Here is a 12,876-nt window from a genome sequence, read left to right on the forward strand (position 1 = left end):
TTACTTCATTCAAACCGATGTCAGTTTATTAAGAAAAAAGGCCTCAAAGTTGACATGCATCCTATCTTCAATTGCTCTTACTAAGGGAATCATGCCTTATTGTATTCACTAGCTCATGCAACACACAAAAACCTAGACCTAAAGACTCCACCAACTCCCTCCCCCTCCCACTGCACTCAAGCTTGTCCCCAAGCTAGCCTAGTGAAGGGGGGAAACAGGGAAGTGTGAACAGACCGAAACAAACACAAAAAGCACAACACACAAAACAATAAACATATACAAGCAAGACAAACTTCTCACACTTAGACCGAGCAACGGGCTAAGTGGGAGAAATTACAACAGAACAAAAGCCAAAACATGCCTAAAAGAAACACAAACTTCTCACACTTAGACCAAAGGTTGGGCTAAGTGGGAGAGGACACATATAAATGCAGGCACATATAGATATCACGAAGCATGCTAGAAAAACAAACGCAAAAACACTAATTCAAAACAGCAAACATATAAACATATAAAAACGGAAAGAAAATGAAAATAAAAACTTAAAAGTAAAAGTTACTTGGCCATTGGGGGGTCTCAATTCGGGGTCTGGCCCCCGCGGGAGCCAAACTGGGGTGGAACATAAGGGCGAGTCACTTTCACTTTTTTCCTAGCCGGCGACGCCGGCTTCTCCTCTTCCTCCTCACTCTGTTTCGACACATTCTTCTTCACAGACAAGGGCTTTGATGCAGACGGGGCTAACAGGGGCTTGGATACGGGTAGGGGCTGCTGGAGGGATGAGTTTCCCTGCCATAGTTGCTTGGACACGCTGCTGGGTCAAGAGGGCAATTTCTTTTGTGGCTCGGGAAACTTCTTCTCCATCCACTGGGTCATCATCATCATCAACTTAACGGCTTCCGCCATACGATCATTCTGCGCGGATGACCTCACCACCAGATCAGTAATACTGCCCCTGAGGGCCTTTAACTCCTCCCGGACTCCGCCGAGTTCTTTCCTTATCTCGCCCATCTCATTTTTCATTTCTGCATAATCCACACTGACTACCGTTTCAACACCATCCTGCTCCGTTTTCGCCTGGGGTTCCATTCTTCCCACCTCATAGAAACACACATCCTTCCCGTGCATGTAGAATAAGCCCTTGTTGAAGAAATAATCAACGCTGAATATCTCTGGGGGCTCGCACATGACTACCTCGGGTGCGGATTTGGCTATCTTCATGATTGTGTTGCGTTGGAGATATGCACCTAGAAGATGACATGTGTACATGTGGCTTGAAGGATTGGCGGCCATCTGATGACAAGCCTGAGCCAGCCAATAGCGCAGGTGTACCTTCACATCTTTCGCCATACACCATGTAAAGTAGAGGTCACCAGTGGTCAAGGCAGAATTGGAAGTCCCATCAGGTTGTAGCTTATAAATGTCTGGGCAAATCGTAAGATGTGGTTCTCAATATGAAAACTCTTTGAATAGCTGGTCTTGAATTGCCCCACCTAGGATGGGTAACAAACTCCCATGCGGACTGTGGCTTAAACCCGGGTGTGAACTTCGGAGCTCCTACCATGCATTCGTTCCAAATGCCCTCATCATCCTCGGCGCGAGTGAACAACCCCATTGCTTCAAGCAATCCTTTTGTCAACCAGACCTCTGTCGGCTCGAAATTTAGCTCTTCCTCTTGTTCATCCGTCGCTTCATCCTCAAACTCACTAGGCGGATTAGGAAGTGGAGCATCACCAGATTTGTCCGTTGCGGTCTTCCTGGATTTCTTGGGCTGGGAGGGAGCCGCGTGCTTTCCTTTCCTTTTGCGTTCCGCAGCTAGGAGGCATTCTTCTGCTTCATCCTCCTCCCTACTAGGCCCAGGGACCTGCTCCTCTAGTCCGCCCTCCGTACCCGGGGCTAGGCATTCTTCCTCTGCTGTAGGTCGGGCGAGATCATCAATCTCATCCCTCAAACTCCTTTTGGCCATACGCCTGGCCTCCCTTGGATCCACCGACGAGTCTGTGGCCTCTGGATTCTCTACCAGATCTACCACAAATTTTAGCCCACTTTTCTCGGGCACCGAAATTTCATCAAGAACGGGGGCCTCCCCCCCCCCTCAGACAAACTAAGGGTTCCCCCCTCAACATAAACAGGGGTTTCCCCTCAGCAACCAACTGATTAAAACAAAGGGCATCACCGCCCTCAAACTTCTCCGGGGTTTCCCCCTCGATTTCTACTTCTTCAGTAACAGGGGTTTCCCCCTCAACAGCCACGTCATCAAAAACCAGGGTTTCCCTCTCAACGACCTGTGTTGTACTTTCTTCACCAACCACCATACACTCGAGTTCTCCGGCCAAACCACTCTCGTCCTCCATGTTATCGCCCACCGCTGCGTCTTTCTCCGGTGCCTTGGGTGTCGGTTCGACTTCTGCATGCGAAATCGCGGGTTAGGTTGTCGAATCTTCTGGAATCGTCGGCGGTGGTGGTGCTGCGGTTGTTGCTGCGGAATGTTTGGCCTGCTCCATCATCGCCAAGAAGAGAGCGAAGGCCTTCATCCCCTGCTCCGCACTACCAAATTTACTTGTTAAATCCGCCATGAACGCCGCCGCATCGGAAACTGCGGTGGTGGTGGGGTTCCCTGTGTTCGGTGTGTTCTCCTCCATGATCAGAATCTGCAAACTTCACAAGAACTTGGGGGAAATTTTTGATTAGGGTTAGACAGAATGTGGGTATTGTGAAAGAAAAGATTTGGGGGAGATTTTAGAGTTAGAGAGAGAGAGTTCGGTTTTTAGAGATTGGAAAATAAAAAGAAGAAGTAGGTAAAATTAGTATTTTAGGTAAGGATAGGGGACAGTTGCGGTCATGATGTAAGCAACCGTACGCCTTCCCATTAAATTTGAATTTCGAAACTTTTACAACTTCCCTCCCAAATTCTGGTCTGAAAATCTCTCCACCCCCATGTAAATGCTATTCTCCGCAATATCACACTTAGAAAAAAAACAAAAATGAAACGCCAGACTCCTAGGTCAAGGATTCAACATGTGACAAAATTTGGTGTTTGGTGTTTGGTGTTTCGAAAATATTTTTGGAAGATTAGATTTTTTTTTCTTTGTTTGGCATTTTTTTTACTTTTTGTAAAGCAATTAAACTATTTACACTTTCAATTGAGTACTCTCGAGATCCCCCGGTTCAGTGTATAGATTTAAAAATGCATTCCCATTTACGTGACCCAGGAATTCGTCGAGAGCATTACTCTCTAAACCGATTAGGCGATAATAGAGAGTGCGCTCATTGGCACTTCTTCCACCACACACAATTCAAAATTATCCCTAAAAACCTTCACTCGATGACCATTAATAAGGAAATGAGTAGAGTTTGAGGCACTTCCCTGGATTTCCACAGCTCCATTCGCTCGAAGGCCAACAATAGTGAATGGCCCAATCCACTTGGATTTCAGCTTCCCAGGCACCAGCTTGAGCCTGGATTGGAAAAGGTGAACCTTCTGACCCACTTGTAGTTCCTTGACCCGGAGGTTTTTGTCATGCCAAAGTTTCATCTTCTCCTTATACCACATCGCAGACTCATACGACTCAAGCCTTAACTCCTCCAGCTCCTGAAGCTGTAGTTTCCTCTCTTCCTCACAAGCCTGGGGTCTCATATTAATCTCCTTCACCGCCCAATATGCTTTGTGCTCCACTCCCACGGGCAGATGGCACATCTTGCCAAAAACCAACCTATAGGGCGACATTCCAATAGTTGTTTTGTATGCTGTCCTGTAAGCCCACAATGCATCACCGAGCCTCTTGCTCCAATCCTTCCTTGACGGATTCACCGTTTTCTCCAATATTGTCTTTATCTCCCTGTTTGAGATCTCTGCCTGTCCATTAGATTGAGGATGATACGGGGTATAAAGCTTGTGGTGTACTCCGTATTTCCTCATCAGAGCTTCTATGGTTCGGTTACAGAAATGCGTCCCTTGGTCAGATATAATAGCTCGGGGCACACCGTACCTGTTGAAAATCTTAGCTCTAAGAAACTTAGCCACTTCTTTGGCCTCACAAGACGTGGTAGCCTTGGCTTCTATCCACTTTGAAACGTAATCTACGGTCACAAGGATGTATGCATTCCCATCCCATCCCCCAGACGTGAAAGATTTCACAGACGATTACTGGGACTTGCGGCATCTCATCTCTCTTTGAAATTCCTCCAGTTTGCTGGCATCTCTCACAGTTTTGACAGAATTCAAAAGAGTCCTTGTGTAATGTAGGCCAATAAAATCCATTGTCTAGGACTTTCCTCACAGTCTTCCTTGGCCCAAAATGACCTCCACACGCCAATGCATGACAATGATTAAGCACATCCCTCTGCTCCCATTCGGGCATGCATCTCCGGATTACCTGGTCGGCTCCCATCTTCCATAAATAAGGGTCGTCCCATAAATAATACTTAGCCTCGCTTTTAAGCTTCATCTTCTGGGCCCGGGAAATTTCTTGCGAACTGGGTACCTCTCCTGTGACCAAGTAATTTTCCAGGTCTGCGAATCATGGTTCAACGTTTAGCTGACACTTCCCTTTCTCAGCATCTCCTGGACCTGTCATCGCCATTATTTCCTCCCAACTGATAGGTCTAGGAGATTTTCCTATGTAGTACAGATGATCCTCCGGGAATGCGTCAGGTATAGCTTCCTCCGTTTCTCCCTGGAAAATCTGACTCAAATGGTCGGCCACTTTATTCTCTGTCCCCTTTTTGTCTCTCACTTCCCAATCAAATTCTTGCAAGAGTAACACCCAACGGATTAACCTTGGTTTTGATTCTTTCTTTGCCAGCAAGTACTTGATAGCCGCGTGGTCAGTAAAAACTATCACTCTCGACCCCAGTAAGTATGGTCGGAATTTCTCGAATGAATACACGACTGCTAACATTTCCTTTTCCGTGGTGTCATAGTTTTTCTGGGCCTGGTTGAGTGTTTTGAGGCATCGAAAATCACGTAACATTTTCCATCGATCCTTTGACCTAGTACCGCTCCCACGGCGAAGTCGCTTGCATCACACATTATTTCAAACGGCAGACTCTAGTCGGGTGCCCTGATGATAGGGGCAGACACTAGCTTATCTTTCAATAATTGAAAAACCTTCTAACACTCTTCGTCGAAGACGAAATTAACATCATTGTGCAACAAGTGGGTGAGTGGCTGAGCAATCTTCGCGAAGTCCTTTATGAATCTTCTATAAAAACCTGCATGCCCTAGGAATCCCCTGACTTCTTTCTGATTCGTAGGGTAAGACAATTTCGAAATCACATTGACCTTTGCTTGGTCTACCTGTATGCCCTTTTCCGAGACTACATGCCCCAAGATGATTCCCTCGGGTACCATGAAGTGACATTTTTCAAAGTTAAGAACCAAATTCTTTTCCTAGCACCTCCTTAATACTATGTCCAGGCTAGCTAAGCATGGCTCGAAAGAGTTCCCATATATGGTGAAATCATCCATGAAAATCTCGATACAATCCTCTAGTAGATCCGAGAAGATACTCATCATGCAGCGTTGAAAAGTGTCTGGCGCATTGCACAGCCAAAACGGCATCCTTCTATAAGCATATGTGCCAAAGGGGCACGTAAACGTAGTCTTCTCTTGGTCTTCGGGATCTACATAGATCTGGAAGTACCCACTGTATCCGTCAAGGAAACAAAAATATTGCTTTCCAGCCAGCCTCACTAGCATCTGATCAATGAAGGGTAATGGGAAATGGTCTTTCCTGGTTGCTTCATTCAGTTTCCTGTAATCGAGGCACATCCTCCACCCAGTGACAAGTCGAGTGGGCACCAATTCATTCTTGTCATTCTTAACTACCTGAATTCCGGACTTTTTAGGCACCATGTGAACCGGACTGACCCATTTGCTATCTGGAATGGAGTAGATGATGCCCAGGGAAAGAAGCTTCAACACTTCCTTCAGAACTTCCTCCCTCATGTTTGGGTTCAGCTTACGTTGCGGGTCCCTACAGGCCTTCGCACCTTCCTCTAACCTGATGTGGTGCATACAAAGATCAGGACTAAATTCCTACTAGGTCTGAGAGAGTCCATCCTATTGCCTTCTTATTTCTTCGGATTACCTCCAGTAACTCCCTTTCCTGTTCCTCGGTCAAGTTGCTATTGATGATTACTAGAAACGTCTCATTTTCTTCCAGATAGGCATACTTGAGCCCTAGTGGAAGCGTTTTCAATTCCTTCTTGGGGGTACTTGTTTCCTGGGGTAAGGGATTATTTTTCTTTCACATCATTTATCATTCCCTTTCCAGACCCTGAAGAATTTCTCATACTAGCCACATGGGCTAATCCCCTTGACCTGGCTGACTCTGGATTCATACAGAATTCCGAAATAGCTTTGGCTAGCTCTTCATCCGATAATTCCCTTGTGTGCATTGCCTCACACCAACCAGCTACCTCTCTATCAATAGAGTGACTTGACTCTGAATTTCCAATCTGTTCCTGCATCAACCCGGTCTCAAGATATTCCTAGACCTGGGGGTTAATAACATCGATAGCATGCAAATTCTCTACATCTAATGGTTTCTTCATTGCTTCATCTATGCTAAATGTATATTTCTCCCCATTATAGTCCAGGCATATTGTTCCATCAAAGACATCGATAATGGTCTTAGCGGTACGCAAAAAAGGTCGTCCTAAAAGCACCCCGCTAGACTCAGCAGATTCATGATCACTCATTTTAATAACATGGAAATCGGCTGGATACAGAAAATCATGCACTTTGACTATAACATTTTCCTAGACTCCCTCTGGACAAATGCACGACCTATCCGCCAATTGGATTACCACTTTTGTATCCACCATTCCTACTCCTACCAACTTTTTGAATATGGAAAGCTGTAAAACATTTATCGACGCCCCTAAGTCACACATAGCATGCTCAATTCTGACATCACCAATGGAAATGGGTAGGGTGAACATACCTGGGTCATTGCATTTCGAAGGCATCCTTCATTTCTGAATCACTGCTGACACGTTTTTGCCAATCAGGATCTTCCCACTCGGTCTGGTCTTTCCAGCTATGAATTCCTTGATGAATTTGCTAAAGACCGGCAATTTCAAAGCCTGCAAGAACGGTAAGTTGATCTCTAATTTTCCAAAGATGTCCATAAAATCCACCGGTTCATCCTTCTTCTTCTTAACCTCTCCTCGGTGCGGAAATGGTTTCAATTGTTTCCCCGCTCTTGTAGAACCTCTAGCTGAAAACTCACCCGTTTCCTTCCTCACTATTTCATCCTCCACTTCTGGCTCTGTGTCTAGGAAAAATGGTTCATCCACACCTCTTACGGTGCTCCCTACTTTCGAATTCTCAGATTCAGGAACTGAGTTCTTCCCTTCCTTGCTTTCTGTGGGAGGTGTCTCTTCATTTATCCTCATCACTGGACCGTCATAACCTTGCCCAGATCTTAAAGTGATTTGACTGATGTTAGCTCTATCTGGTGGCCTTACTGAGGCAGGAATCTTTCCTTCGTTCCCTCGCATCTCGCTCAAGGAAGTCGCAATCTGGGACAATTGCTTGGCCAACATGTCCATTGCTGCCTTCTGCTCCAACTGAGCATCTTGAAACTTATGCACCACGTCATTATTAGTTTGCAAGTTGTTCTGCATATGTTATTGCGAACTGACTAGATCGTGCAGCTTATCATCAAGATTCTTTGGTGGTTTAGAATTGGGTTGGCCGAGATTCGGTCCCGAACCTAGGTTTGGTCCACTCCCTTGGTGCTGGCGAAAATTTCCTTGACCTCTTGAACTGTTGTTGTACTGATTTCCTGGCCCTTGGTTCCCCTGATAAGTGGTTTGAGAATTCTGAAAATTTCCAGGGTGGTTCCTTTGGTGTGGCGGTACATAAGAGTTCTCCTGGTGGTTTTGATTCCTGTTTCCCCAATTCGAATGATCTCTCTGGTTCATTCTATGATAAATTTCTGCCTTGATCATTCTATGATTCTGGCAAGCATCTAACAATCCCTTAAATCGTGACCAATATTGACTCAGAGATTCATCATACTCCTGTTTACACTCTACGATTTCCTTCTTACGAGCGTTTGTCTTGTTCGAAGGGAAAAAGTAATCCAGAAACTCCAACTTGAAATCTCTCCATGTCCGGATGGAATCCTGAGGCAGCCTCAGCAGCCATGTGTTAGCCTCTCCCTTGAGAGCAAATGGAATTGCACGTAGGCGATAATCTTCCTCTGTTGTGTCGTTGGGCCTTTTCTGAATACTGCACAGCTTGCTAAACTCATTTAGAAACTCATATGGACACTCGTTCCTACGCCCGAAGAACGTCGGTAGAATGCCTAGCATATTTGTTTTAATATCGATGGCCCTTTGACGCGGATTCATAACTATAGCCTAGGCTGGCTCACCATCTAAAATGGGCAGTGAGCGAACCGATCTCCGGATCTGGATCGACTACGTGTGCCATATCTCTAATCCTCGCCTCCTCCGTTTCTGTTTCTGAAGACGGCGTAGGATCTTCCCTTCCTGACGAACTCCAATCCTCGTCACTTTCTGAACCAAATGGAAATGGATCTCCCGTAGATAATCCCGATCTGGTGGTGACCGTAGATGCTCTCTCTCTGACCTGCCAAGTAAACCGATCGTTCCTCCACCCAGATGAGTTACCCCAGTGTCCAAACCGTGAGCCTCTGCTCATAAACTGAAAATAAAGAGAAAGAAAAACAAATCAAAACTATATACGCCAAAATCTCTAAACACAATCACAAACTACGCCATTCATCCCCGGCAACGGCGCCATTTGAAAGTCCTAACATGGAAACTGTGTGTGCTTTTGTGCTAGGTCAAGCTTCGCAAATCCAAAGAATCCACTAGATCACGAGGTCTAGGAACTCAGAGGATCTCAGAAGTCTCGGTCGTCGGACACACAAATTCCGCCTTCAAAACCCTCAACCCGCTATACTATGAATTAGTACATAGAAGTAGGGATCGATCCCACGAAGATGGATGCGTATGAATGCATTTAGGTGATTCTGGAAAGGTGAATTGGCTGTTGCCACACAGTTTTGGGTTGAGGAAATCTATGACTAGACTTAGGAATAAAATCTAACACTAGACCTAGGAAACAGAGAACATCATGCAAATATCGGACATCCTCGTAACTTCAATATCTCAAACAAATTTCCTTGACCTAGTAAACAGCTACCTAATTAGGCTAAACAGAAAGTAAACATGCCGTAGGGACCATTTCCAGAAATGGTAAAGTACGGATCAAAAGCTGCAGATAACAAACTCTGAATTTAACTAACAACGACCTGCATCTCGTTACCTGATTTAAACGCGAACATGGAGAAAACAAAGTAAAAATCCGGATTCAAACAGAACATACAGATTCGGACGTCGGAAACTGACTATCAGACGGAAATCAACAGATCTACTTCTACAAGACGAAGTAAACAGAACACAGAAATGAAACATCAAATTCAAGCACAATCAACCAACTCTGCTTCAATTCCAAACGTCGGACGCTTAATCCACTCCGGATCCAAGCAATCCGAACCCAATTATGACTAAAATCAACTCCATAAACTGCGATCCAACAAATCTGCTCCGATCAACTACATTCCATCCACGATTCTATCTCAACTCCACAGATCAAGTGCGAAAAGCATCCATTTAAGCAAATAACTATAAACTCAGTAACAAACATCATCCATACTCGAAATCAACATCGCCTTAACGGAATATAGAAATTGCATAGAAAGGTTCAACAGTAATTCGACAGTCAAACAAGTCGAACTTCGAATAGCGAAGCTCGGTGAAATTCAAAGCAACAAACGGAAATGAAAGCAGTAATTGTTTCTTCGCCCTACGTGAGGACGGTGTTACACAACAACTAACTGAAAGTAAAACCCGAACCCTCCCGAATTCTGAAAACCAAATGTGTAGAAGTGTGCGAGTGAGCTGAGAGCCGAAAAAAAGAGGTTTTTTGAGTTGCATGCTCTCTCCCTTATATAGATGCGGAGTTGATCTTCTAGAAGCCTTCGCAGGAAATCTCTGTTCTGCCCTTCAGCTTTAGGAATCTCCTCCGTCTGGTCATTTTTTCTTCATAATGTTCACTTTATCGCCGTATTTCATTTGCCTTGTAATTATCTTCATTTCTTCCTAGGCCTGGCGATACCTTCTACACACCTGGCTCAAAAAAGATGTGTTAGACCCCGTAAATGTACGAAATTAATCCCCTAACCAATACATGAAATCAGCCTTATCACCGGGTTTCCGTTTTAACTTTCATTTCCCGCGCTTAAGATATAAATGTCCATTAATTAATTAATGTCTGATATGGACTTAGTTAATTAACTTCTTATTAATTCCAAGAGTGGACTTAGCTTGGACACTTATTTATTATTCATAGAGTAATAAAACCTTGTTTCGCGCTCCTCTTGAGGATATTATCAATCGAGACTCACCTCGCACACGATTCAACATAATAGCTATCCTAGCGGGTTGCGAAAAACTCGCACCATTTGACAAGTCAAAGCAGTGCATAATCAATACCGTATGCTCAATGCTAACATACATTGATTAAGAAATAAACATTTATCAAGACCTCGTCTTTCAGTAGATAGCATAAAGACTTGTCTTGCTGTTAGATCCGTTCAATGCTTTACCACACCAATGTCATCTTATTTCAGTAAGGCTTAGAAATATGCAGACTGACATTGCAACCTTTAACGATGGGTAGTCTAATTCCATCTAGGTTGTGAAATTCTCCTTTTTCTTTGTTTAGAACTGACTGAGTTACCTTTAAGTGGGCGTCGCCCACAACCGGTCTACTAAACAAAGACTTAGACTTTGTTAAGTTACTTATACATTTAAACATGCAATAAACCTCCATTAAATGTAAAACATAACAACATTATGATAAAAATAATCAGTTTTATTCCTTGGAAAATAAAATAAGAGTTTTACGGTATTCAATCACTCGAAAGGTGATTTCTAGTATACAAACTCTAACAATACCTTGTTCTTGTTGAAAGAAGAGTGAATTGAAAGAGCCGATCAAACAACTTTACGTGGAGAAGATAAAGGAGGAGTTTGAATCCGAGAGCTATACGTTTGATGTGTATGCGACAAAAGACGGGAGGGTTAAGGTTTTGGATTTCAACCCATGGGGTGCGTCTATGCTTCCCTTGCTTAAGGAAGAGTTTCCGTGCGAGGAAGTGGAGCTGGGGATTGTTGAAAGCCGTTGTGGTATTCGTCCGGGTTTGAAAACGACAGTTCCGTATGATTATTTGGATACTAGTGAACGACGCAAGATTTGGGAGCGCCGGATTGCTGCGACATTGGGTTGAGATTTGACAATGACAGGTATGAAGATGAAGATGGTGGCGATGGAGAAAAAAAAAGAAACAAAGTGGAAGAGGGCATAGAGAAAAAGAAGATAGTTTTGAAATAATATCATATTAATACTAAAAAATAATATCGCACGCAGTGTAAATAGTTTGAAATAATATCGGATTGAAAAAGTGAAATTGTGAAGGGACAAAAATGCCCATTTCACTTTTGGTGGCATTTTCCCGAGAAATTGTCCCTAAAAAGTGCAAAAGGACCGCCCATGAAATAAATCCTTAATTCAAGAACAACTGAGAATATTTTTAAAGTTCAAGACTATTGGACTAAAGTTTTAAATATCATAATACATCTTCTAATACACCAATATTTTGTTGCCATGTGGATATTCTTTAAAAATAGAATATAAATGACGAAAAAATAAATTTTAAACCCTAAATTGAGAACCGGAACCATGAGTTTCTTTAACATTATTAATTCTGGTAAGAGATGCATAAAGCTTGTATAACAGTAATGGCATCATGTTTTACTTCTTCCACAGACATTAAACAAAAGAAATCGGCAAACTGAGTTGTAAGTAGATTTAGTGCAAGAGCATCAAGCATGGTATTCCATGACATCAAATCCTTTTGACAGATAAGTGAAAATGTTCCGAATACTACATCTATCCGGCCACATTAACATTTTGTAAAAGCATTTCCAATAGAAGCATACACTAAGAGCATCCACTATATGCGGACACTTCCAATAGCCTCGTCCCCTTTTTTTGTCCACAGCCCCACTTTTTTGTCCATAGCCCCTATTTTTTCCTCCACTGCCCCACTATAGGCGGACATTTCCAATAGCCCGAAATTTTAATAATCAATTTTAATTTTAATTTTAATTCAATTATAATAAGTAATTAAATTTATCGGACTATACGTAATTATAAAAAAACGGGTATAAGTGAAGAAATTAAAATTAAACACCATATTTTCGTTGTATTAAAGTGGGGGTAAAAGTATACAACGAAATATTAATCTACTAAACATCATAATAGTGTTCACGCCCGGTATGGTCTCGTGGGATGGTCCGCCGGCGACTAATCGCACGAGGGATCGCGCCCTCCGCCACTTCCGCATTGCGTTCCGCCGCTCGCGCCGCTTCCTCCTCCGCGGCTCGTACTCCACCTCTTGGATCAGATAATTCCACGCGTCCTTCCATAAATCGTCCATTTCAAACTACAAATTCTAGTGAGAGAAAATATGTGTGTGAAGAGGTGGAATGTTTGGTGTGAAAATAATGAGAAGTGGAGGAGTGGTATTTATAGATGTAATTTTCGAAAAAATTTTAAAAAAAATAAAAAAATCAAAGGGGGCGGACGTCCATAGCCCGTCGCCCCACTATAGACCGCCCCACCCATCGCCCCGGATCGCCCCGCCGCCAGCACCATCGCCCCGCGATCGCCCCGTAGGAGGCGATGCCTCTACCACCCCACCCTCGCCCCATTTTTCTTGTCCGCCCCGGGGCGGACGTCCGATGCACTATAGACCGCCCCGCCCTCAC

The sequence above is a fragment of the Salvia splendens genome, chromosome 3 (assembly GCF_004379255.2).
Source record: "Salvia splendens isolate huo1 chromosome 3, SspV2, whole genome shotgun sequence".
Taxonomy (NCBI): domain Eukaryota; kingdom Viridiplantae; phylum Streptophyta; class Magnoliopsida; order Lamiales; family Lamiaceae; genus Salvia; species Salvia splendens.